Genomic DNA, 27,701 nt, shown 5'->3' with positions numbered 1-27,701 from the left:
CCCTTTCAGCTCCTCCGTTTGATAAATAAAGTGGAAAATAACAACCACTCTCATTGTCCAAAGGGGGGGAAACAGTTCAGCAATTTGCCATGTCTAAACCACGCGTGCCTCTTTGTAGCACACTCTCAACTTATGCGCACGTCTGAGAAATGTCTCATGACATGAGCTGCAAATAAGTATTTCCCACATGGTAGCAACCAAACTACCCACTGATATGCTACAAATGGGTATGCCAGGACCACACAGACAAGAAATTAAGCTATTACTGTGCTACCAGTTTTCAGAAAAACATTAAGCAGTATGGTGATGTACATGCTTGCTTACTTAACATTAGATCAAACTAAAGCCTTAATTCAATCACAAACCACCCTCCTCAACTTGTCAAATGATGTGCCTTCTGTGACACACTCAACACACTTAGCTTCTGTGTTAAGCACATCATATATTCTGTGCTGAGCATTCCTGAAACCAGGAAAGACATAGGAAGAGAGAGAAAACAGCTACAGGAGGAAATGGTACACTTAGGGGACCATTGCTGGAGGTTGCAGTTGGAATGGGCAGGAGAGAATTCTTGGTAGATTCCCTGAGATACATATTGGTCAACTTCTATCGAAACAGATTGAAAGAGTACTCAAAATTATGGACACAATGTTTACAGAGACATCATGCAAGTAAAATGCTAATCAGTATCTTCTTCTAAAAATCTGCTCTACCGAGTGAGAGATTATTTTACCAGTGGCTGTCTGAGTAAAGAAAGCCTTAACTCATACTGTAATACTTTGAGAGTCTTTTTTACTTGTTTTGGTTGAGAAGACATTACTGCACAGAAGGATAGGTAAGTAAAAGTCTCTCCATTGCCACAAATTCTAACAACCATGTGGCTTATATACCTGAATATATCCAAATCCATAAAGGGATTCAGTGCCATAGGAGAATAGCACATGTGGCTTTTAAACTGTAATTCCCCTGGGAAGGAAGTGGATTCAGTGATGCTCATTATCGCCACCTCCCAATCATCCCTTTTCACTCCCTGGCGAAAATCCATGAATGAACTGGCAATCATGCAATGCCCCAGGTGTGAAAAGCCATTCTGGGGCACTTGCATGATTGCCAGTCATGTGGTGTCACTGTCCCCTCCTCTTCCCTTTCCCCCCTCCTCCCTATTTTTTTTTTTAATTCTCAGTTTTTCACACAAATCCAGAGCTCTGCAGCATCTAAAGTTTTAAAACATCTTTTTAAAAGGTTAAATCAGGACTGGAGAGCTCTGGAATTGGGCAAAAAAAAGGTTGACAAAATAAACCAAACAAAACCCCTAAAGGCATGCTGGGTAAGGCATGAAGAAGGAAGGGCAGAGTTAAGGGAGAGGGCAAGAAGAGAGCACATTGGAGGCATGTCAATGAAAGAATATATGGTAATGGCTGCTCTTCAATCAGTATGTTGCCATTTTATTTTTCTAGCATGGCTGCAGAGACAAGGGGACTGCTGAGATAATCTTCTTGGTCTGATAAGCAAGTATATATCTGTAAGCTCTTTCCATGTTACAGTTTTTGTCATCTTGCCATCTTGCCCCATTTCTCAGTTTTTCTATCATCCCTTTGTTGTTTCTTTTGTGCCTGTGCTTTAATTGTAAACTTCTTTTGTCACGAATCCATCCTCTCATTCTTTTGAAGTGCCAGACACATCTATACACATAACATACATTAAAAGCTTAATTAGTTTCAGTATGGCTTAATTAGGCTAAAATCTTACATTTCAAATACCTGACACTAGAGTATTGGTGTAAAACACAAGCGATGTGCCAAAATCAACATTTCCTGGCTCACACATACAAATCTTGGTAGCTTGTAATGTTCATCTCAAAGAGAAGGTAAACATTACTGCCTCCACAGTTCTCCATCACAGATTTTAATCCAAGCTGGAGACCTTCCCAATCCACTTGCATTATTTTCTGGTCCAATAAAGGGATAGCGGGGGGGGGGGGGGGAATAGGATTGTTTTGCCCTGCTCTAATCTGGCATGTTGCTATGGCTGTGAACCAGCCAACAGAAGCACTGGAAAGTATAGTTTACTCAGCACCAAACACATCATAGCTTAGCTCATAGCAATAACAGCAATGCCATGTGCCAATGAGGAGAGGAAAGGAGAAAAAGAGCCATTCTACCTTCCAGTTCAATGCTGCTACTTGAAAGAGTAAGCCAGATACACCAGTGGATCGGATGTGGGGACACTGAAGTTATACTGGAAGTGATGGCCATAGGCATCAACTTCTGAAATACTCCCAGTTTACATCATAAGTTTGTGACATGTTCCAAATGGGCTCAGAATAAACCAAATATTTTCTGAGGTTGGGAGGAAAATTTCAGATTTCCAATAATGATAATTTACATTTTACAACTATACTTTATGGTAGAGGTACTGCAGGTCCTATTGATAAAGTGCTAATCTGGTAAGTAGAAACTCAAATCTAACATACTTTGCAGATATGCTTGGACAAGGCAAAAATCCATACTGTGATATAAAGTTTGAATGTGCAAAAGAAATGTAACAGAACAACCCACTACCTCTTTTAATACATTCATCTACCGGTTTGAAATTCCCATGGCAAGAAGTTTGATCTAGTTCTGCTTTTGAAGGTAATGTTGCTAAATGTGTTTCGTCCACTGTTAGTTCCTAAAAAGTCTTCTCATTACAATTTATCTGTGTGTCGTGCATTAATATGAAGGCAGGAGTCCTTGGGGCTCATGAGCTGAGTGAATATCCTGCCCCAAACCAAGTGGAAGAGAATACATCACACACTTTCTCTCTCATTCTACTGGGCAGCTAAAATGCATTGCTCCATCACTGCTGCCATATCATCACTGTTGCCATGGTTTGCGCTCAAGCGGTGTTCCTTAGCCCCTAGGTCATCCCAAGCACTGGGTAGGGACCCGGCTTTGGATAATCAAACAACAAAGGGTTGTTTGATTGCACAGATCCTGACCTTATGCTTTGTGCCAACCCTACCAATGGTTTAATAAAGTTGTGGCCTTTCTCCCATGTCGATGTTCTGTGGTTATTTTGACAAGCACATACAAGGCAAAACTGTTTCTTCTCCATTTTCCAGCTTTCTACTTGTTTCTCCCACGTATACAAAAGAGATTTGTTACAGTGAGAGCCTATTTATCATCCTCCAAGTAAATAAGAGAATACTGTAACTACCTAAAAAAAAAAAAAACCACAACAGCAATTGCTACCAGAAAAGGAGAGGGGCACAGGTTGTGGGATGGAATAAAATGGCAGCAGCGAGGAATGTGCAAATGACTCCAAGGATCACTTACCCCATTCTCCTCTGTAGAAGACCAAGACTTCTGTGGGATAGATTCCACACATTCCTCTCTTAGGGCTCATTCCCATTTGCAGTTTAAACCGATTCCCAATTTGCCCATGCTCTGCGTTGGAAACCGATTCCAAAAGGTCCCTCATTCCCACTATCAAAGCAGATCTTTTTCTTACCCCAGTGTAATTGTTTTTGGGTTTTTTTGGCATGATTGTTGCCCCCACTCATTGTGCCACTTCAAATCGGCTCTGGGTGAGGAGGAAGCCAGGGACGGAGGGAGAAGGAGCCAGCTGGGGACAGAAGGAGAAAGGTGGGGAACAAGGCAGAAGGATGAAAGGGGAACGGGACAATGATTTTTTCTAAATAAAATTGATAGAATATTGTGATATATTTTATTTATTTATTTCATTTGTATGTCACCTTTTCCCCAAAGTGGGACCCAAGGCAGCTCCCAGAAAGTCACTTTAAAAACATGAACAGTAAAATAATTAAAACAGTTAAAATCTTCATATGTGAGTGTGTGTATATATAAAATTCCAGTGGACACTTGGTACTCACTGGGGTTTAGTTCCAGGACCACCCATAGATGCTAAAAACATGGATGCTCAAGTCCCATTATATAAAATAGCACAGTAAAATGGTATCCTTTATATAAAATGGCATAATGACATATCTCTTCCGGCAGGCCTACCCAGTCAACTTTAAATCATGACTTCTTAATTGGTATATTTTAAAGAATGTATTATATTGGTGTATTTTAACGGTTTTATAGTATTGCATTTTAACTGCTGGTTTTATGTTTGTGTGTGTGGGGGGGGGTTAAATTGTGTTTGTATTTTAACATGTACCCCACATCGAGCGTTTAGAGAGGTGGGAAAGAAATAAAATTTGTTCTTGTTGTTGTTGTGGTGGTGGTGGTTTGCTTATTGGATTTTTAAAAAAAATATGTTTTCAAGCCATGAATTTGAATCCATGAATGCTGATTGTGTGGATACAGAGGACCAATTGTATCTAAAAGATATACAAAGTTTAAAAGATAGATAAAACATTGCAAATTGTCATTTCCCTGTCTGTGTAAGGAATGTAGAGTGGACCAGTCTAACCTCCAATGGAAGGCAGTTCCTGAGAAGGTTCTCTCTTGTATCCACACCAAGCAAGCCTGTGATGGTTGCGGGACTGAGAGAAAGCTTTCCCCTGATGATCTTAGAATTCTTGCAGATTTGTATGGGAACATACAGTCTTTCAGATAGTCTGGATTTACTTTCCAAAAGCAATATTGATACTTCTTCAGCAAGATTCAGTCTTCCTCAAGACTTATCCTTCTATACACTTTATAATTTTATCTCTAAGTTGTTTTTGTAGTAATCGTCTGAACCTCATTTAGATCTTCTTTAAAAATCCACATGACATATCTATTCTGAAGTCTGGTACAGTAGTTAATATTAGGGACAAATTACATTATTTTATCAGCATACTAGACTAGCCAAATATGAGTTTTTAAAGAGCATTTTGGTGGATGATATTTAGACCTTGGGTTTCATTAATTTTTAACATGATACCTGATAATTTTTGATAACTTAGTCCTTCAGATTCTGTCCCCAAAGGTATCATTTCAGGTATGGTTACTTACCCTAAATCTGAGATCCTCTGGAGAGGCCCTTCTCTCCATCCCAACACCATCACAAGCACAGTTGCTGGGGATGTAAGGGAGGGCCGTTTCAGTGGCTGTCGCTAGACTCTGGAACTCCCTGCCCAGGGAGATCAGAATGGCTCCCTCCTTGATGGCCTTCCACTGGCAGGTGAAGACCTACCTGTTCACAAAGGCGTTTAAGGAATTGCTATAAGGACAGGCTGGGATGTTGGACCATTTTAAAAATATCATACAGTTTTTTCTTTATACATAGTTTTATCTTTTTCAAATATGTTTTATTCTTTTAATAACTATCTGTTTTAATACCATAATAACATAATGCCTTTTTAATGTACTTTTTTTAAAAAAAAATGTTTTTAATTGTATTGTTTTAATGCTGTGAGGCCGTTCCGAGTCCCAGAAAAAGCGCATGATGATGATGATGATGATGATGATGATGATGATGATGATGATGATGATGATAAATTTTAGGGCCTAAATCTTCCACATCCAGAACAGATATGATTCATCCACCTGTACAATCTCTAATTTCTCCTTTAGCATATCTTTCATTGCTTTTTTTCTCTAACAGCCTAATCAATTTCTCTCTTGGCTTTTTGCTTATGCTACATTAAAGTATTTCTTTAACTGTCTGTCTTAATGCTCCCAGCTATTTGCTTTTCAGTTTTTGTTTTTGTTTTACTCTCGTTTACAATCTTGTGCCAGACTTTGTATTCAATGGGTAAGGTATTTTACAGGCCAAAATATCTAGTACATTAACATAAGCTATCTCATAGTAGCTATAGAACAATTTATTTTCAGAGCTTAGGGTAGTTAACCTGAACTGAAACACTATGGTTGTAATTTTGGTCTCTTCTTTAACCTGCTGGTGCTACATAAATAAAAACCACCTTGTTTGCCTGCACTAAATGATTATCAGCAACGCAAATATATATATATATATATAGTAACAACAACAGTAATAAAAAGCTGAAGAACAATTAACTCAGTTGGTCCCTAAACCTCCATCTTAAAGTATAAAGTATCATTGAGAATCACCTGCAAGTTCACTGCAAATTGAAATGGTTCCTAAGGAGCAATGTTATTCATGACAGAATATTGAACCTCTTATTTCAACCCTCCTGTAATTCACTAAGTTACCAGGTTAACAACATTCCAGGGCATGACAATCACCTGGTGCAACTAGCTATAACACACCTATATACTGGAAACACAGAATGTTAAAATGACTATTAAATACTTAGATTTCAGCCGTAAATAACAGGGGAGAAATAAATGGGGTACACTAGTGCAGTTCTTTGGGCATTCCCTTCCAAGATATCAGTTCCTAGAGAAAATGTAAATGTTAGAAGCACAGTATGATGGCCACTACAACAGTCATCCCATATGGAGCTCTATTCTGCTACCCTCAGACCTCTAATCAACTTCCCTGTAGGCTAAACATATTTCAGAGCAATTACCTATGTCACGGCTGCAAGTTTTCCTCAATGCCAGAATGGAAAACTGCTATGCATCTTAACAGAATCTTGTGGGATCCAAGTACAGATGGAGTGCATGTACAGTTTCATGCAAATAAGACAGATAGCATCCCCAATGTGAATGAGCACCTTTTCAGTTATAAGTACAAGGCAATTAGTGTATCAGGTATCAATTTAGGATTCAGCTGCTAGCCTCACACTACATGCAAGTGATTTTCACAAGCAATAATGCAGGTGCCATTACAGGTCTCCTCATAGTCTCCATGCTGTCCATGGAGCAATATACCATCATGGGCTCTATGTGGAGAATGGCAGTATATACATTAGAATATAATATTGTTTCATATAAGACAAGTTGTCTTATATGTCATATGAAATTTTAAACCCGCCCCATATACATTTCTAAAGCAGTGCATAATAATAAAATATCAAAAACAAAACAAAAACAAATAAATTGTTTTAAAAGATGTATTTCTTAATTAATTGCATTAATTCAAGGCAGCATATGTTGCTCTTCTCCCTCACAATGGTTGGTTACAGACCGCCGAAAAGTGGCAGCCTGCACCCGCCCCTTTTCCCCACCGGATCATGGCCTCAGCAGCCAGAGCGGCAGCCGCTGAGGTCCTGATCCACCGCTTTCCAGGCTGTGGGGAGTTGGAAAGGGTTGTCCTTGGGGCTTCAAGCCCCAAGGACACCCTACGGTGGCGGGGAGGAGGAGAAAGGGGCCGCTTGGCCCCTTTCTCCTCTGCGTCATTGGGCGCAGCCATCTGAAGGCTGCGCCCAGCGACGCAAACGGCAAAAAGAGCTCTGTTTCGGAGCTCCTTTTGCGGCCAGGAAAGGAGCGCACTATGCGCCCTGGCGCAGTGTGACGATGTCACGTCCGCACCGCCCCGTATAGAGGCGGCATGGTCGTGACATCATAATGGCGGCAGCCGTGTGGAACGGCCACCGCCATTTTGTGCGTGCTCTGCACGTGCTAGGGTTGGGGGCGTCTGGAAAGGATGCCCCTTTCTAACCCTAGCACGCGCGGAGCATGCACTTTTAGGCCCGTTTGTAATGGGCCAATAATTTGTGGGGTAGGTCAGCCTAGAGATCTTCCAAGTCCAATTCAACATCCTTACTACTATATTACATTGTAAAACCAACAGACAGCAGAGAAGAAACAAGCACTTTACCGGTCTTAGCATCCAAAGACTCAGGAGAATGTGATCATATTTGAAAAAACTTAGAATCCTAGCTTGTTCTTCATGATGAAACATGCAAGCTGCCTTGAGGTCCAGTTTTGGGGGAAAGAGGCATACAAAGATGGTGATGATTTCTGCCTGATACTTCCCATTTATCTCCTGCCAGACTGACTTGTCTAATCAGGTAATCACTTGCAAGTTGGCTTGATGTTTCATGTGAAGCTGATTTCTGCTTGTAGCATCCAAACAAACCAGGAACAGCAATCCAAGTTTTAAACTGTGGTCTCAAATTCTAGCATCTCAGGAAAGTGACAAATGAGAGATGCCTCAGTTTGGATATAATGCTGAATTTCTTCCCTGTAGTGAGTTCCTGATTACTGAGACTGCTGCAGTTTGGAGGAACAAAGTGGAAGAAACTGGGCAGCATGAAACCAATTTCTCTGGTACCTGAATATGTTGTATGAATGTGTGTGATGGGAAACCTAGAGTGATTTATGATATTAGATGATTCTTAATTGATGATTCACATACTTCTGTTATATTAGAATTAAAATACAGGCAAATTATTTCATCCTCACCTATGTTTTAATTCTAGTGAGCTCCACTTGCTGGTATTTATTTTCTAGTTAAGACATTTTTACTATGTATTGGTTAGAGTGGAAGAGGCTCATGGACCAACAGCTGGATATCGTTCCTGGATAAAGTAACTATGCAGCCAGTCTGTAGAGAGAAATATGATAGGAGAATACAGGAGATAAAAAAGGTTCCACTAAAAATTATCTGATAAGACAGTATATAAAGAGTCGGCAGTTCTAGGCAGTCTCCTTGAGATAAGTCAAAAAGGCCTTTCTTTTCTTTTGGAGAAGTGAACCAAAGATACTATGATAAACCAACTGACAGTAACCACTGGTTGACTGTAACTGTATTTTGGATGTTTGATCCTTCTAAATAGAAATAGGGCTTACATCTGAAGCAGAAACTATATTTTTATATTGCTCTAAATCAGGGGTAGGCAACCTGCGGCCCGCGGGCCGGATGCGGCCCGGCAAGGCCTTGGGACCGGCCCCAGTCTGGTCCTGCCGCCGATTGCCGCCGGGGGCTTTGGCCTCTCGCGTGCAGGGGCAAGGGGGGGCAATTGTCTATAGAAGCCTCAGAAACATGCATTTATATTAACATTTTTTAAAAAATCAGCAAATTTTTTCACATGTCCTCCACTTTTTTAAAAAAAAGTGTCTGCCATTTGAAAATTTTGTCCTATATTTGTCCTGGTTTATTTATTTTATTTATTTATTTTATTTAATTATTTATTTTTTGGCTTCGGCCCCCCAGTTGTCTGAGGGACAGCAATCCGGCCCCCGACTCAAAAAGGTTGCCTACCCCTGCTCTAAATAGACCAGAAGGGAGTCCTTTGCTGACTTTTCTGCCCAGATTATACCACAGTCTACAACCTCTGGTGACCTCAAAGTAAAAATCTTTGGATAGCTATAGGTCAACAGGTTCAAGGGTAAAGTGTTAGTCTTATTCATTGATAGAAGTAGGGTAGCATGCCAATTTCAGCACACAAAAACTAATGCTGGTTTTTCAAAATCAAAATGGCTTGGGATCTATCTGAACCTGCCCGAACACAGAGATCAACCTCCAGTCCCCCCTTGCTCTGTCCAAACACGGGACTGAACAAGTTCCCATGATTCTCAACATATTTTCCATAATTCTCTATCAAGACAAAATAAAATATAGTGCTACAGATTCAATGTATTGAGCTTCTTTTTATATTCTACAGCCCAACATTTTGTTTCAATCGTTTTTTTATTAAGGTATATAGACAATGTTGTTTTCTCTTGATGAAGAGTCTTTCAACACACGTTGGGAACCCTGCCAACTTGTGCAGCTGTTCTTGTGTATATTTTGTATGGCTGCAACTGACACTGTTTTTGTGGCTCTGCTATATGTCTTCCTATGAATTGAGGTAAGGTGAATAGCAACAAGAGAAAGGGCTTTTTTAGTCATCCTTGGAACTCCCTCTTCAAAAAGTCCTCCCTGATGCTGTTATTTGTGCCGGGAACAGGATGCCAACTGATGACTTTTTTTGCCCAAGCTTGGGGGTGGGGGGGGGAGTGGGGAGAGCATTCTTTCAATTTTTAACATTTGTTATTATCTCTCTTTTAAGATTGATTCAACTGCCCACTGCTGTTTGTTCACTGATTATTTATCGTACGTTATGTTCTTACTTGTAAGCTATTCTGAAAGCTACAGGGGAATAATAGCCTCAAAATTTAAATAAAAAGAAGATTCTAATTTCATTTCAGAAGAATGACAATAAGGCAGCCCAAGTGGCTTCCTGCAAGTGGATATCTCATAGTTTTGCAGCTATAACAGAAGAAGTACTCTGCCTTGTGGAAGACAACATATATGGACTCTTTAATATGTGGGAGAAAGGAGGAATCACACAGGAGAAAGTATTCAGATAATCCAGACCTAAGATGTACTGAACATATTACAGTACTTTCCCAAAGAACAAAGCCCTAAATGCTATTATAAATATAGTCCAAGCCATGCCAATTCCTGAAAAAAAAAATAGAAATGCAATATTCCATGAAAACAGGGAGACATAAAGCATTCCATATATCGTTAAGGCATCTTGGGAAATCCAGATCTATCACATGGTAAATCCAGTACATTCAGATTACCAAATATCTAAGAAGGAACCACTTGTTCCTGAAAGGCAAAATGCAGGACCTGAGATTTACCTACGATGATAGCAATCCTTCAGAGAGCAAGTCAAGCCACATGTGAACTAAAGCAGGAGACTATGACACTTCAGTTACCAAGTAGTATTGTTTAAAATTGTTCAGTTGTTCAATGTGCTTTTAGACTGTTTAAATTTTAAATTGATTTTATTGCCTACTATTTTTTGTAAACTGTTCAGAGATCTTATGATATAGGTGTGGTGTAGTGGTTTGTGTGCTGGACTATGACTGTGGAGACTAAGATCCAAACTCCTGCTCTGCCATGCAAACCACTGGGTGACATTGAGCAAGTCACATTCTCATCCTCAGAGGAAAGCAATGGCAAACCCCTTCTGAACAAACCTTGCCAAGAAAACCCCATTACATGTTCACCTTAGGGTTACCATAAGTCAGAAATGACTTGAAAGCATGCAACAATAACAGCAACAACAATACATTTTAATAAATAATAAAATAAACTACAGGCAGCAATACTAAAAAGTGAGGTAGAAGCTGCAATAAAAGAAATGGAGAAAAATAAATCACCAGGATCAGATGAAATCACAATTGAACTACCACTACTACTAATAATAATATATTTTTTTATTTATATTCCCTGCCTCTCCCAAAAATCAAAGCAGGATTACATCATTAAAATAATACAGTACAATCCAGAAAAACAATCTATAAAATACTAATACTGAATTACATATTCCTATTAGTTCCTTAAAATCCAATTATCAAATGGTTATACAATCATAATCAGGGGTAGTACAATGCTCACTGACAGAATCAACTCCAATCATAACCAATATATGTCAACAGATACGGAAAACACAACGGTGGCCAACCGATTGGAAACATCAATATACATCCCCATCCACAACCTAGGGACCATATTGCAAACCTACAATGGCTAATGGAGCACTCTGAGGAATTCCAAAAGAAAATCACCATGTGCTTTATAGACTACAGCAAAGCCTTTGACTTCCTCGATCATAAAAGGCTATGGAACACACTTAAAGACAAGAGAGTGCCAACACATCTGATAATCCTGAAGAGAAATCTATACTTAGGACAAGAGGCCACTGTCAGACCAGAATACAGAGAAACAGAATGGTTCCCAAGTGGCAAAGGGGTCAGGCAATGGCACATCCTTTCACCCTATCTGTTCAACTCATACACAGAAAATATTGTAAGAAAAGCAGGCTTGAACACAGATATGCAGATGACACCAAATTATAGAAGAAAACATCACAGACCTAGAGCAACTACTAAGGAAGGTCAAACAAGAAAGTTCAAAGGCAGGCTTACTGCAAAAAATAAAGAAACAAAAGTAATGACCACGGAAGATATTCATAAAATCAACCTAGACAATGAGGAAACAGAAACAGTAAAGAGTTCCTATACCTTGGATCAAACATTGATCAGAACAGGGATTGCTGTCAACAAATCAAAAGAAAACTAAGAATGGGGAGCGCAGCAATGAAAAATCTAGAAAAGGTCATAAAGAGCAAAGATATACAACTAAGCACAAAGGTGAGTGTCGTGCAAGCAATTGTATTCTCTATTACTATGTACAGATGCAAGAGCTGGACAATTAAGTAAAAGGATAAAAAGAAAATAAATCCATTTGAGATGTGGCGCTGGAGAAAAGTGCTGAGGATTCTGCGGACAGCTAAAAAGACTAACAAATGGGTCTTAGAACAGATGAGGCCTGAGATCTCCTGGAAGCCAAGATGATTAAACTGACACTGTTATACTTTCGCCACATCATGAGCAGACACGACCCATTAGAAAAGACCATAATGCTAGGGAAAAGAGAAAGATCACATGCTAGATAGGTCACGGGTATGAATCCACAACAACTAAGAAAAGTAGTGGAAGATAGGGAATCTTGGAGACATCTCATCCGCAGGGTCATCATGAGTCGAGATTGACTTGAGGGCGGTTAACAATAACATACAAAGACCAGGTTAATAATTACTTCCCACAGAGCTACAGCGTTCACTGCCATAGCCCCCAAACTTTGGAATAGCCTGCCGGAGGAGATACGTCTTATTACCACCTTAGATGCCTTTAAGAAGGCACTCAAGACGGATCTCTTCTGGCAGGCCTACCCATCCAACCTGTTATAATAGACTCAATAATGTTCCACCTCCATTTGTAATTGTATGTATTTTAGATGATAATTTAGTAGTGTCGTGGTTTTTACTGAATGTATTTTATATGGTATTGTAGTTTTATTGCTGTAATGTTGTTTTTATTGCTGTAATCCCACCTCAATCCGCAGAGAGAGGCAGGAAATATAAAAATAATAATAATAATAATAATAATTATTATTATTATTATTATTAAACTATAAGTACTACTAACATTGCAAATACTGTACATTCTAGACCTTGTAAGATTTGCCAAAACTCATCCGAAGATTTATCATATAATGCTTTCATACCCTTACAGGCAGAGATACACAGGTTGTATAGAGCTCACCCATGTGCTGGGCCTAACAGCAGTACCATACATTGCATCAATGCCGTATGTTAAATATGGAATCAGTCATGTCAAGCTAATTTCAAAGAACTACACAACTTGCCCAAAAAGACAGAAACACATACACAAAATCTGAGGCATGTTCCTTCTTTAGTTTGGCTGCATCTCACCATCCTGTTTCCAGAGTGACAGCCTTGACTATTCAGTTGTCTCTATGGATGTCCTGCAGCGTGTGTGCAACTTCATTCAAATGTGATGAGAACGATACCAATTAAACAAGCACAAGAGCCCCGCAGCTTGCCAGCCTGATTCAAATTAGATACCTGTATGAAGTGATTAAAATTGGGTTTTTCAAACTTGACAAATAACAAGAGGACAGTGTGTTTGATTTTTATCAGCAGGGGCCAACCAAAATGTAAAAGGGCCATGCAAATATTCTATATCTCTGCAGTATTATTTTGTTAAGATACAAAAAGAAGATTAAACAAGAGAAATACAATAGGCTTTTTTTTTGTATTTGTAGAATGTACAGCACAGAGCAACTTCTCTCAAAGTAATATTTTGAACCATCCTAAATATCTTTATGTATGCACCTCAAAAGATCTGATCCATCTTAAAGAAGCTCAATAAGGGGCAGGATTTTTAGGAAATGAAACATATCCAGAAGAATTTCTGAAATGCATACTCAGTCTCAGGGAATAGAAATTAATGCCTTAAACCTGGAGTTTTAAACACAGGGTGAGCTTTATTGGGCTACTTTGACTACTCAAGTACATATAATTCAAGTACATATAATTTCCTAAACTGTCTCAATTTAGGAAATGGATGTCCCTAGCAATATCAAGGGGACAATGCAGCAGTGCCTAACACCCCAGTGATTGGTAAACTGCTGTGGAGTCAACTCCATGGCATTCTCTTTATTTAAATTAGCACTATGTCTATGGAGGAATAGACTAGTCAAACAGTATGAGTAAATAGTTTTTGGTGGGGGTTTTGAGCTATGTGGCCATGTTCTGGAAGAGGTTATTCCTGACATTTCGCCAGCATGTGTGGCTGGCATCTTTAGAAAATGCTGGAGATGGGGCTGCTCAGAGCAATCTTTATTCATAGGGCATCTATCTATCTTCCATCTGTCTGCAATGAAGACAGATACAAATAATTCATTTCTGCCCTGCCTACTGTCTTACTATACAATGTGATACTATCTTTTATAACACTTTACTTTGTGCACCTATATATCTGATTTTACGCTTATGTAAAAGATTTTTGTGTTATGAAATAACACAGCCATATTAAGAATTTGTCACAACCAAAGCATTGTCTAAAGCACTGCAGCTCAAAGTGGTGGTCTCTAGACCAGTGCCTTTGACTACTTAGTGAGTTTTCAGGAGAAAAGAAACAATAATACTCAATAGGGACAATACATTGGAGGAAAATAATCACCAGTTCTCCACATCAGACAGCCTGAGAAACACTGGTCTAAAACAGTAAATTCCATTGGAGACATAGGAGTATGATAGTACAAGAGAACTTGGAAGTAACAACATTATCTGCAACACTGATGTGTGTATTACTAGAGCAGGGGTAGGCAACCTGCAGCCCGCAGGCCGGATGTGGCCCGGTGAGGCCTTGGGACTGTTCCCAGCCCAGTCCTGCCGCCGATTGCCACCGGGGCCTTTGGCCTCTCACGCACAGGGGCAAGGGGGGCAATTGTCTATAGACGCTTCAGAAACATGCATTTATATTAACATTTTTTTTAAAAATCAGCACATTTTTTTGCGTGTCCTCCACTTTTTAAAAAAAGTGTCCACCATTTGAAAATGTTGTCCTACATTTGTCCCGGCTTATTTATTTATTTAATTTTTAAAAATATTATTATTTATTATTTATTAGGCTTTGGCCTCCCAGTTGTCTGAGGGACAGCAACCCGGCCCTGGCTCAAAAAAGGTGTGCCTACCCCTGTACTGAGTAGTTAACAACTGTCCTTTTCAAAATAATTTACAACTCATAACAATTACTTTTTTGATTTTAGCCAATTTTCTACTTTTTATGAGATTTCAATAGAAGCACTAAAAGCATGAGTTACATAATGAGTGACACAAAATCGAACACAAAGTACAAAACGAGTAATGGGGGAGATCAAATAATGGTAAGGACTCCTTAAAAGTATTTTTCACATCTCAGAAATGCAAGGCATGTATAGAACTCCAGGTTATGTGCACACACAGACCTTCTACACATTTCGAGAATAACAAAACTGGAATGGATTAAAAAATGACCTCAAAACATACTCAGAGACACAAAAGTACTGAAATCGCTTTGCTAAAGGGATGACCTTGCTCCCACCCAAATTTGATTTACCTCTATGTAATTTTGGAGAGCCAGCATGGTGAGCCAGCATGGTGTAGTGCTTTTTAAGGAGTGGACTAGAATCATAGATGATTTATCACACTTTCTAAAGTAAAGAGGTACTATTCCAGTGTGACTCCTCTAGCTGCCTCCTGTTGCATGCTGGGATTGGCAGTTTAAGGAGCTGAACTTCCTGCCTGAGAAGTTCTAAATACCCCGCCTTAAAACTGCCAATCCCAGCATGCAACAGGAGGCAGCTAGAGGAGTCACACTGGAATAGTACCTCTTTAAGAGCATAGTGTGATAAACATCTTAGAATCATAGAGTTGGAAGAGACTGCAAGGGCCATCCAGTCCAACCCCCTGCCATGCAGGAAATCTAAATCAAAGCATCCCCGACAGATGGCCATCCAGCCTCTGATTAAAGACCTCTAAGGAAAGAGACTCCACTACACTCTGAGAAAGTTTGTTCCACTGTCAAACAGCCCTTACTGTCAGGAAGTTCTTCCTAATGTTTCATCCACTGCTCCGGGTCCTAGTCTCTGGAGCAGCAGAAAACAAACTAGCTCATATCACCCCCTAACCTTCTCTTCTCCAGGTTAAACATCCACAGCTCCCTAAGTCATTCCTCATAGGGCATAGATTCCAAACCCTTCACCAGTTTGGTCGCCCTCCAGGTTTGAATCCCTTCTTGGCCATGTAAACCCATTGGGTGATCTTGGGCAAGGCCCATGCTCTCAGCCTCAGAGGATGGCAATAGCAAACCCTCTCCGAAGAAACCTGCCAAGGAAACCCCATGATAGCCTCACCTTAGGTTAGCCATAAGTCAGAAATGTCTTGAAGGAACACAGCAACAACAACAAGAACAACAACAACATTTTGGAAGCAAATAGAAGTGCTGCATACAAACCATTCTGTTCTAGTCAACAAAGCAGGAAAGTTTAAAAGCTTCAGTAGAATGATGACTGCAGAGCAACTCCAGTCATAAATTCATGGAGAATAAATACTTGAGCTCATGGTTAAGCTCTAGGGTTGCCATAAGTCAGGATCTCCAAACCGGAACAAATGTAGGACAAATGTAGGACAAAATTTTCAAATGTAGAATACATTTTTTTTAAATGGGGGACATGCAAAAAAAATTGATGCTTTTTTTAAAAAAAATTAATATAAATGCATGTTTCTTAACCATGATCAAAATGGGGGACATTTGGCATTATTCCTAGACAGATGGCAGAAATGTGCTTCCCTTTCTGGCCAAAAACCAGAAGAAGAGGAGGAAGAGTGGAAGAAGCACAGGAGGAGGAAGAGGAGAAGAAGAAAAGGAGGAGGAAGAGGAGAAGGAAGAGGGGAAAAGGAGGAGGAGGAAGAAAAGGAAGTAGAGAGGAAGAAAAAGGGGAGGAAGAGGGGAAGAAGAGGATGAGGTGGAGAAGAAGAGGTGGAGAAAAAGAGAAGGAGGAAGAAGATGAAGAAGAAGGGGAGGAAGAGGAGGAGGAGGAGAGGAAGAAGAAGAAGAGGAGGAGGAAGAAGAGGAGGAGGAGGAGGAGAGTATGAAGGAGGAGGAAGAAGATGAAGAAGAAGAGGAAGAAGAGGAGGAGGAGAGGAGGCAGAAGAAGAGCAGGAGGAGAAAGAAGAGGAAAGGCTCTTTCCCCTGCCTGGCTGCCTCCATCGTCAGCGGAGGAGGCGGCAAGGCAGGGGAAAGGGGCTTCGCTGAGGTGAGGCCCTTTGGCCCTGCCTGGGCGCCTCCGTCGCTGGCGGAGGAGACCAAGCAGGGAACGGGCCTCGCTGAGGCGAAGCTCCTTTCCCTGCGTGGCGTCTGTTGCTGGGGGGGGGGGGCCCGGGGGGGGGGGGGGCAAACCGGGGTGGCACTGTGCAGACCCGCCCCAAACCAGGAAAGTCCCGCCCCTAGGCGGGATATGGCAACCCTATCTATAAACCATCAGCTTTTGATTAAGAAAAGAGAAGGGTTTTTATCCCTAGATGATTTTTTAAAAAACAATTAATGATTTAAATACAAAAACATTTTTGGTACAAAAAAATATGTGAAATTCAAATATCTTCCATATCACTAAAGAATGCAGAAAACAGTTTAATAAAAATTAACAGTTGAGATTACAGAAGAAAAGTCATTAAGTAGTTAGGTGGAATAATGAATAAAATAAGAAAATAAAGCATGTAGAATATAACAAAATTTTGCATATTAAAAAAAACTCCTTGGAAGGAACATTAAGTACTTTAATTTGTAGCTGTATAAGAACATGTTGTCCATTGTATCAATTAAAACTAACTAAAGTTATAAGATTCTTCAGATAAATGGAATTCTGCACAATTCTGAAGATGTAAGTAATGTAGAATAGTTGTGAGAATTTTTACTACCTCAAGCATTCAGTGTCGTAAGTTTAGCCTCTGCAAGATTTTGCTCCTTTAGAGGCTGCCTATGAATGGAGTGACAGACATAGTGGATATTGTCTAAAACATCAGCTTATGAGACACCATAAACTGCTGCATAGACACTGTACAAATCTACTGTTATGAAAATATCTGCTTTCTGATGCATCCATGAAATTAAACTTTATTTTTTCTAAAGGGCTGTCATACTACATTTATTCTTTTTAAAATGTCTCAGCAGCTCCTCTCAAAAGATACATTTTCAAGAAAACAAATCACATGACCATAGAATCCATAGTATCACACAGCAGAACTAATCAATTAGCACATACAATTGAAAGGCTGCCACACAATTAAGGAAATATTTTACATTTTAATAGATTGATTCCCTGGTCCAATTTGATTCTGGCTAAAAACAATAGCTGTGGGGCTAGAAATAAGTTTTAGACAATGTGGATCACAACAAGAGCATTTTAGAAGAGCCATTCCTGAAAGATGGGAATGCCTCTTAAGATGTTTGCAGCTTGCAGTTTAAGAGCAACTTATCTGATTTACAAACAACTATTTCTTTTAAAAAAAACCTCTATCTTTATCTATTAATCTAACTAACTAGCTGGCTTAGTTTAGAGGATTCATGGAGACTAAATGTAGAAACATTCTCTTAAATAAAACAAATTCTACTTTAGAAACCAAAATATTAAACTGCAATATAAACAACTTGTTAAGAAAAAGGTTGCAGTGTCTTAATTTTCCTGACTGTAAAATAAAACCAGTAATTTAAATACTATAAATTACTAGTGACTCTCTTTATACATAACTCTGCACAAAGCATAGAAAAGCAATGGCAGAGGGGAAGGTGTAGGCTAGGTAAAGGAATTTAATAATACAGCTCTGAGGATTAATATGATGTGGCTAGATATAAGTGGAACAGGAATGATGTTAGGCATAACTCTAGTCTCCCTTGCTATTGGTTGAACTCTGTTACTGAGACCATGCAAGAGTCCCTTTGAAAACTTTGTGAAATGTATGACTAGGAAAAAGCTTACATTTGCTAACAGTGGGTAGGGTGTTATAGACAACCTACAAAATTGATTAAATTTGGCACAGTGTGCAGTCCTGATTTCACTACCGTGTAAGAATTCCAGATATGAGAGTGTTAGGGTACAATAGAAAAAAACTAAAGAGTTTATCACACCACGACGGATTGGGGACGGAATGAAAGGGGCCGGGAACAAGTGCAGAATGAGTGGGGGATGCATTTTACCACACACAAAAGTCCCCGTTCCATTCCGTTCCGTTCCGTCCCCCATCCGTCCTACAGGAGGCAATTTTTGAGAACGCTTGCTGAACAGTTCTAAAAAATTGCTCCTGTAGGACGGATGGGGGGCGGAACGGAAGGGAACGGGGACTTCCTGTGTGTGTTAAAATGAGTCCCCCACTCATTCCAGCCCCATCCCGGCCCCTTTTGTAATGCACAAGCCCCATTCCAGGGGCCTGTGCAATAAACTTTTAACTGTCAACATCATCCTGTTACAGTGTACATATATTGTACATTATAACACACTACATAGCATTTATCAACAGTTAACACATGTTGATACATGCTCAGTTCCAACTCCTGCTGCATCCAGCAAATTTCAGAGACTTCTGTGGAGACTGGATGTGAGGGACTGACCTAGCTATGAAGAACCAGGACTACTCATGCTTCTCTGTAAAGCTTTAGTCATTAGTGTTAATAAAATTCTTATAAATCATTATGGGAAAAAGCACCAGAGAAGAGCATTAACCTCAAGTGCTAAAAAGGTACAGGCTTTTGCATGGTAAGAGTAGTGAAATACCTGTAGTTTTCATGACAGTCAATATCCCCAACATAATTTACAAATGATGAGAGCTATCCAAATAAAATAAATGTCTGCTCAGCAGAGTAAACAGAGACAGCTTTAGCCGTCCCAATTTAAATGGCTAAGATGATCAATAAGAGAATAGTAGTGGCCACAATGAAACCTGTATTAATTATGAAGAGAGTTATGAAAGAAATTAATCATTATTATAGGGGTCACTGGAGGAATGTAATAGCCTTCGGACAGTTCTACATGACTCTTAAGATGTTTGGGGTCAAATATGCTGAGTCTAAAGTAAACTTTTAATATTATCCAACAGAGAACTGTCTCCATCACCTCTAAGAAGTTGTATTTTTTTGGCCCAAAGTAAGACTTTCCCTCATTTCCAATCAGCAGTGATCTGATATGCCATACTGAAATTAAATTTTAGACCTCATTTCAAAACAAATTGTTGTCCTATTAAAATAAATTGATTATATATAGTATGGGAATCTGCCTTTTAGTCTAGTTATTCCTTTATAAAGGATCTTGTTTCTAAAAAAAAAGCTCAGCAATTATTTTTTGGGGGGTGGGGGGTTAAGTCTAAATTTTAAGTTTCAAATAAGTGGCGTTTTGACAAAGTCATGATTACAAGAACCAAGTCATTCGTACTGTTTCATTCCAGAGTTCCTTATGTATTGCTGGAGCAAGGCTCATTAGACAATGCTACTATAATGTACTACTACTACTACTACTACTAATAATAATAAAAATCAATGTGTTCTGAACATACATGCTTTAAGAATATACAAGGTTATAAAATGTGTATTTTTACTAGTACTAACTCTTAACTGCACTGCCAAACATCATGACTCAACCTTCCTATGAACTATTTTCCCAAAAATTCCCAAGGGTCCATGCAGTGGCTTTGTGTATTGTGAAGGAGCCCTGATCTATATGAGCATAGCATCTCATTGTAGGAGAACATGTTACACAAAGAGCACATCCAGGCTGATTGAAAAATCCCAGATTTTGTTCCTATTGTTTCTGAATTTATATTTGGGTCAAAATAAACCTGCCTGGGGAGTTGGTTTAAAAAGTATTTGATTGTACAGGAAATATTCTGGGTTAAACAGAATGTGTCTGATTCTCCAAAATAAAATCTGAAAGTACAGGAACAAAATATGGAACTGGTCAGGATGCACTCAAAAATTCATCTGCATACTGGAAAAAAGTATGTTTCCATATTATATTAATGATCAGAGATAAGATTTTCTTTCTTTTTTAAAAAAAGTCTGACAAGGAAACTAGAAGGCCACATGTCTGACACAGTCAAAGAGTTAGGTCCTGGGAGATTGCTAGAGGCCAAAGTTAAGCAGGTGTCAGTAGCATTTTCAAAAACCTACTATATATTGTACCCAAGTGTGAGTGGGCTGTACAACCCAAAAAAATACAGTGGGTCCTTGGTATTTGCTCAGGTTTGGTTCCAGGACCCCCTGAAGACACCAAAATCCATGGATGCTCAAGTCTCATTAAATACAATGGCATAGTGAAATGGTGTCCCTTGTATAAAACAGCAAAATCAAGTATTGCTTTCTGGAATTTTTTACAAAATATTTTCAAGTAGTGGATGGTTAAACCTGTGGATAAAGAATCACTGGATATGAAGGACCAACTGTATGATGTTACATTGAGCTTTCCATAAAGTAGAACACAGGGCTAATGTAATGCATAAAATATTCATTTCTGATTTTGTTCTTTCCTAAAACTAATTTCCACCCTTACAGATAAAATGCCACTCAAAAATATCTGAGTTCATATATACGTGTCTTCTGTTTTTAAGATGTCATGTCATTCTTACTTAGGCAAGGTAATATTTCTACCCAAGTTCAGAATGCACTTTCCTCTGAAACAAACTTGTAGACATTCAGGCACTTTGCACATGCCACACCCCTCTTCTTTTAATGTGGTAAAACAATTGGCAAAAACTAAAAATTCCCTTTTTTCACTGGGATTTATACAACACCTCTCATAAAAGATCACTGAAGCAGCTTTTAAATTGAGTAAGGGCCCAAACAGACTGGCCAAATGAAGTGGCTTTAGACCACTTTGGAGGTGTGCTGTCTAAACGACGCATGCATCCTAAGAGGCCAGAAGCCTTCTAGAACCAGAGTGCGGCTTCAGCGTGGCTTCCAGTCTCTTAAGACGCATGTGGCATTTAAACAGCACAGTTCCAAAATGTCCTGAAGCTGTCTCATTTGGCCTGTCTGTTCGAGCCCTTTGAGAAGCTTAGTGCAGACCAGTGGTTCTTAACCTTTTCCTTACTAGTGACCCCCCTTTAAATATATTGGTTGCCATCCCCCCTAGATTTAAGATTTAAAACCCAATAAATAAATGAATAAAACTTGAACACTGACCCATTAACAATTACACCTTCCCTCAAAGGTGCTAGAAGGGGAGAGAAGATCTTTCTCCTGCTTCCTCCCATCAGTTTGCAGCAGGAGCAGGCTGCACCCAGAACAACAGTGGAGCCTTTTTCACTTCCTTTGAGAATAGTTTCTTTCATGGTGTGCATGAAGGCCTGCTGAACAGGTTATGAGGGCAGAGATGTTCTAGATCCCCTGCACCTATTTTAGGATTGCCCCCTGTGTTGTTGAGTAACTCCATCTGAACATCGGTTTCTCTGGCATCAAGGGGAAAAAGTCAGTTGGAGAATTTGGCTACTAATTTGTTTGCCTAATTTTTCAAAGAAGAAAAATACAAGCTAATAGTAGAATTTGGAAAGTTACTGTTAAGAACTTAAGGTTTGGTAGATTTAATATCAGTGGCATCCCCATTTAAACAAAAGATACTTAAGAGAGAGACAATTACACAGAGACAACACCAGCAAGGCTATATGGAACAAGAACTGTGTAATGGAAGGGTGCTCTTTCTACAAATACCATTCTCACCTTGAAGAACCATCAGTCTTGAAGATGTATATTATTCCCAGGAAGATAAGAAAAAACGAATATCTGCACACATAAATCTGAGGAAACCCATTTAACTCTGTCAATAAAAATGAATTATTCCTTCCACATCCATAAACTAACAAATACTTTTTTCAGCTTGTCTTACATATATCCTATACTTTTGGGGCACTTAAACAAGTAGGCCACAGCAGGGATATACTACATTTCTAAAGTAGGGTTGGTGAGGGAGAAGGATCACTTATTTAAAACTTTTTCTCAAGTACAGAGAGTGGGTTTGAAAGTAAAATCATCTAAGTGTGGGTTTGAAACAGTCTCCTGAAGCCCTAAACATCACTTCTAGTGACATTAACTTGAGCTACATGTCCCATCGGAGAGTAAGTGTCAGCAAAGTAAATGCATTAGTTAAAGCTTAATAGTAGTTTAGTGTTCAATATCTTGAAATATTAAATATGTTTTTTTCCCAAAGTAAACTGCGATTCAGTTTTAATGAAGACATTAACCTGCCTGATTTGTAAGCTCTTGTGGGAAGCCAGTATAAAATAATGTCACAAGAAGTGGGCAGAAGTAGGAAGAGCTACAAGAGAAAAATCAAACATATTTTAAATGTTTAAACAGCAGCCAGAAAGTAAGCATATTAAGTTCACATTTTTCTTTTAGATTTTGTTAATATGATTTCCATACCCTGATGATAATCCAATAAGGGTTAGAGATAGTTGTCATGATTTGCAGTTATGGGCATTGAATTTGTCATATTTACAGATGAGCTCACTGGGAAAGGAAGCATTTGAAAATGGAAGATAAGTCCAAAGTGAATTCTAGGTTAAAATTCTGAATCAGAACCAGCATGCTTTTGGGGTACATATTTTATTTAATACATATACAGTATGCATAATGAATCTTAAAACAGATTCCTAGGGTCACTTATAGTACTAACAGCACAATTCTATATATGTGTATTCAAAAGTACATCTCACCACGTCAGTAGAAACTATTCTTATGTAAGGGGGCAGAAGATAGGATTGTATTCATTTTGTCCCATTACATTGTAACTGTTGAATGGTAAGGTTCAAATCACGTAACATTGAAAACCAGTCCACATACTATGACAAAAGCAGAGTGATTTCTGTTTGGATAACTTATTCAACAGCTAACGACAAGAGTTTTGCAGAGGTTGGCATCTTGTGGTGGGGATACCCAGTACACAATGTGCCAAAATCATGCAGATAGGAACTAAATGCCACATACTGATATCAAATAACTAAGCAAATTTTAAGTTGCATATCCCCAGAAAATTAGTAAAGCAGTACTCATTACCATCTATAATTCAGTACAATTCATATAGTAGTACTATTTCTAAATAGTAGTATTTGGAAAGTTACTGCTAAGAATTACTGGTTGGCCTTAGTTTGGTAGTCACCCTCACCACACATAAGGGAATATATAGTTCCACATGAACTACCGTACATAAATCAGGCTCCAGATGTAGCAGCCAAAAATTATTTTGTATACAGACCTCTCCCTTCTCTAGGGGTAGGGTTGCCATAAGTAAGGACCCCCAAACTGGGACAAATGTAGGACAAATGTAGGACAAAATTTTCAAATGTAGAATACATTTTTTTTTAAATGGGGGACATGCCAAAAAATTTGATGCTTTTTTAAAAAAAAAAATTAATATAAATGCATGTTTCTTAGGCATGATCAAAATGGAGGACATTTGGCATTATTCCTAGACAGATGGCAGAAATGTGCTTCCCTTTCTGGCCAAAAACCAGAAGAGGAGGAAAAGTGGAAGAAGCAGAGGAGGAGGAAGAAGAGAAGAAGAAAAGGAGGAAGAAGAGGAGGAGGAAAGGGGAAAAGGAGGAGGAGGAAGAAGAGGAAGTAGAGAGGAAGAAAAAGGAGAGGAAGAGGGGAAGGATGAGGTGGAGAAGAAGAGGAGGAGGAAGAAGATGAAGAAGAAGGGGAAGAAGAGGAGGAGGAGGAGGAGGAGGAGAAGAGGAAGAAGAAGAGGAGGAGGAAGATGAAGAAGAAGAGGAAGAGGAGGAGGAGGAGAGAAGGCAGAAGAAGAGGAGGAGGAGAAAGAAGAGGAAAGGCTCTTTCCCCTACCTGGCCGCCTCCCTGGCCGGCAGAGGACGCGGCAAGGCGGGGGGAAAGGGCTTCGCTGAGGCGAAGCCCTTTTCCCCCCCTCAGGCCGCCTCCCTGGCCGGCGGAGGACACGGCAAGGCGGGGGGAAAGGGCCTCGCTGAGGCGAAGCCCTTTTCCCATGTCAGGCCACCTCCGTCGCCAGCAGAGGAGGCCAAGCAGGGAACGGGCCTCGCTGAGGCGAGGTTCCTTTCCCTGCCTGATGTCCGTTGCGGGGGGGATCCCGGGGGCAGGGCCAAACCGGGGCGGGACTATGCGGACCCACCCCAAACCGGGAAAGTCCCGTCCCCCGGCGGGATATGGCAACCCTATCTAGGGGACTCAATAAACTGTGAGAAGGTAAAGAAATGTCTTAGTTGAACCTTCTTATTTTGAGGAAGCATTCGCTCTACATTTGTAGGCCACAGAAAAGATATAGAATCATAGAATCATAGAGTTGGAAGAGACCACAAGGGCCATCCAGTCCAACCCCCTGCCATGCAGGAAATCCAAATCAAAGCATCCCTGACAGATGGCCATCCAGCCTCTGTTTAAAGACCTCCAAGGAAGGAGACTCTATCACCCTCCGAGGGAGTGCATTCCACTGTCGAACAGCCCTTACTGTCAGGAAGTTCCTCCTAATGTTCAGGTGGAATCTCTTTTCCTGTAGCTTGCATCCATTGTTCTGGGTCCTGTTCTCTGGAGCAGCAGAAAACAAGCTTGCTCCCTCTTCAATACGACATCCTTTCAAATATTTAAACAGGGCTGTCATATCACCTCTTAACCTTCTTTTCTCCAGGCTAAACATCCCCAGCTCCCTAAGTCGTTCCTCATAGGGCATGGTTTCCAGACCCTTCACCATTTTTGTCGCCCTCCTTTGGACACGCTTCAGTTTCTCAATGTCCTTTCTGAATTGTGGTGCCCAGAACTGGACACAATATTCTAGGTGGGGCCTGACCAGAGCAGAATACAGTGGCACTATTACTTCTCTTGATCTAGACACTATACTTTTATTGATGCAGCCTAAAATAGCATTGGCCTTTTTAGCTGCCGCATCACACTGTTCACTCATGTTCAACTTGTGGTCTACTTGGACTCCTAGATCCCTTTCACACGTAGTTTCATTCAGCCAGGTGTCACCCATCCTATATCTGTGCATTTTATTTTTCCGCCCTAAGTGCAATACCTTACATTTCTCCGTGTTGAATTTCATTTTGTTAGCTTTGGCCCAGCTTTCTAGTCTATTCAGGTCATTTTGAATCTTGATCCTGTCCTCTGGAGTATTAGCTATTCCCCCTAATTTGGTGTCATCTGCAAATTTGATAAATATGCTCCCAATTCTGTCATCCAGGTCATTGATAAAGATGTTGAATAGCACTGGGCCCAGGACAGAGCCCTGTGGGACCCCACTGGTCACTTCTCTCCAGGATGAAAAGGAGCCATTGTTGAGCACCCTTTGGGTTCGGCCGGTCAACCAATTACAGATCCATGTAACAGTTCCTTTGTCTAGCCCACATTTTACAAGCTTGTTTGCAAGTATGTCATGGGGAACCTTGTCAAAGGCCTTAGTGAAATCAAGATATACTATATCCACAGCATTCCCTTCATCTACCAAGCTGGTAATTTTATCAAATAAAGAGATTAGGTTTGTCTGGCATGACTTGTTTCTCTGAAACCCATGTTGACTTTTTGTGATTATGGCATTGCCTTCTAGATGTTCACAGACTCTCTGTTTAATGATCTGCTCCAGAATCTTTCCTAGTACTGATGTCAGACTAACTGGACGATAATGTGTGGGATCTTCGTTTTTCCCCTTTTTGAGATGGGGACAACGTTTGCCCTCCGCCAGTCTGCTGGGATCTCTCCTGTTTTCCAGGAGTTTTCAAAGATTATTGCCCACTGGCTCCGATTTTTGCCAGTTCTTTTAATACCCTTGGATGGAGTTCATCTGGTCCCGAGACTTAAATTCATTTAGATTAATAAGGTGTTCCTCTACTATCTCTTTACTTATTCTGTGCTGAAATTCCCCTATTCTGTCCTCTGCTCCATTATCCTCAGGTTGAGCACCCTTTGCCTTTTCTGAGAAGACTGAGGCAAAGAAGGTGTTGAGTAATTCTGCCTTTTTTTCTGTCTTCTGTTAGCATTTTGCCAATTTCTCCATGCAGTGGCCCTACTGTTTCCTTCTTCTTCCTTTTGCTGCGGACATATCCAAAAAAGCCCTTTTTATTGTTCTTAACCTCTCTAGCAAGCCTGAGTTCATTCTGCGCTTTAGCTTTTCTGACTTTACCCCTACACATGCCTGCTATTTCTTTGAATTCTTTTTTCGTGATTTCCCCCTTTTTCCATTTCTTATACATGTTCCGTTTCAAAGTTAGCTCGGTTGAAAGTTCCTTAGTCATCCATCCTGGTTTCTTGAGACACCTCCCGTTTTTTCTTTCTCACTGGAACTGTTTGAAATTGTGCCTTCAGTATCTCCCTTTTGAGAAAGTCCCATCCATCCTGAACTCCTTTATCTTTTAGTATTTCTGACCATGGAATTGCCCTCAATATTTCTCTAAGTTTACTGAAATCCGCTCTCCTAAAGTCTAGAATGTGTGTCTGACTATGCCTGGCTTCTCCTTTCCACTGTATTACAAACTCCAGGAGAACATGGTCACTTCCACCTAATGATCCCACTACTTGCACCCCATTAACCAAGTCATCCTTGTTGGTTAGGATCAGATCTAAAATAGCTGACCCCCTTGTTGCCTCTTCCACCTTTTGGACCATGAAATTGTCTTCCAGGCAAGTGAGGAATTTGCTAGGCCTTGAGGATTTTGCTGAGTTTGACTTCCAGCAAATATCAGGATAGTTGAAGTCGCCCATCACTACTACATCTCTCTTTTCTGACTGTGTGGTCATCTGTTCAAGAAAGATATCATCCAATTCCTCAGTCTGACTTGGGGGTCTGTAGTAGTATGTGCTGGTCACATATCTAAAACGTCAAACCCAAAATATAAATAGTAAATGATGAATTTTAAATGTGGATTGTTTTAATATATGTATGTCTTATTTGTCTTTTTAAACTGATGTGTGTTTTAAGTGGTATCTTTTTAATTGATCTTGTTTGTCTGTTAATTATTGTTGTTCCCTGGCTCAATCCATGGAGAGAGGCAGGTAAATGATGATGATGATGATGATGATGATGATGATGATGATGATGATGATGAT

General features: G+C 39.9%; 1 protein-coding gene across 2 annotated transcripts in view; it reads right to left on the bottom strand.

Moving 5' to 3' along the window:
- ZBTB20 (zinc finger and BTB domain containing 20) overlaps window positions 1–27,701 on the bottom strand; it is a 642,360-nt gene that overhangs the window by 594,205 nt on the left and 20,454 nt on the right. The gene's annotated exons all lie outside the window — the stretch shown is intronic.

The sequence above is a fragment of the Sceloporus undulatus genome, chromosome 3 (genome assembly GCF_019175285.1).
Source record: "Sceloporus undulatus isolate JIND9_A2432 ecotype Alabama chromosome 3, SceUnd_v1.1, whole genome shotgun sequence".
In the NCBI taxonomy this organism is placed as follows: Eukaryota; Metazoa; Chordata; class Lepidosauria; order Squamata; family Phrynosomatidae; genus Sceloporus; species Sceloporus undulatus.
Note: the sequence above shows the minus strand (reverse complement) of the source record. Positions and strands in the feature narration are given on the sequence as shown.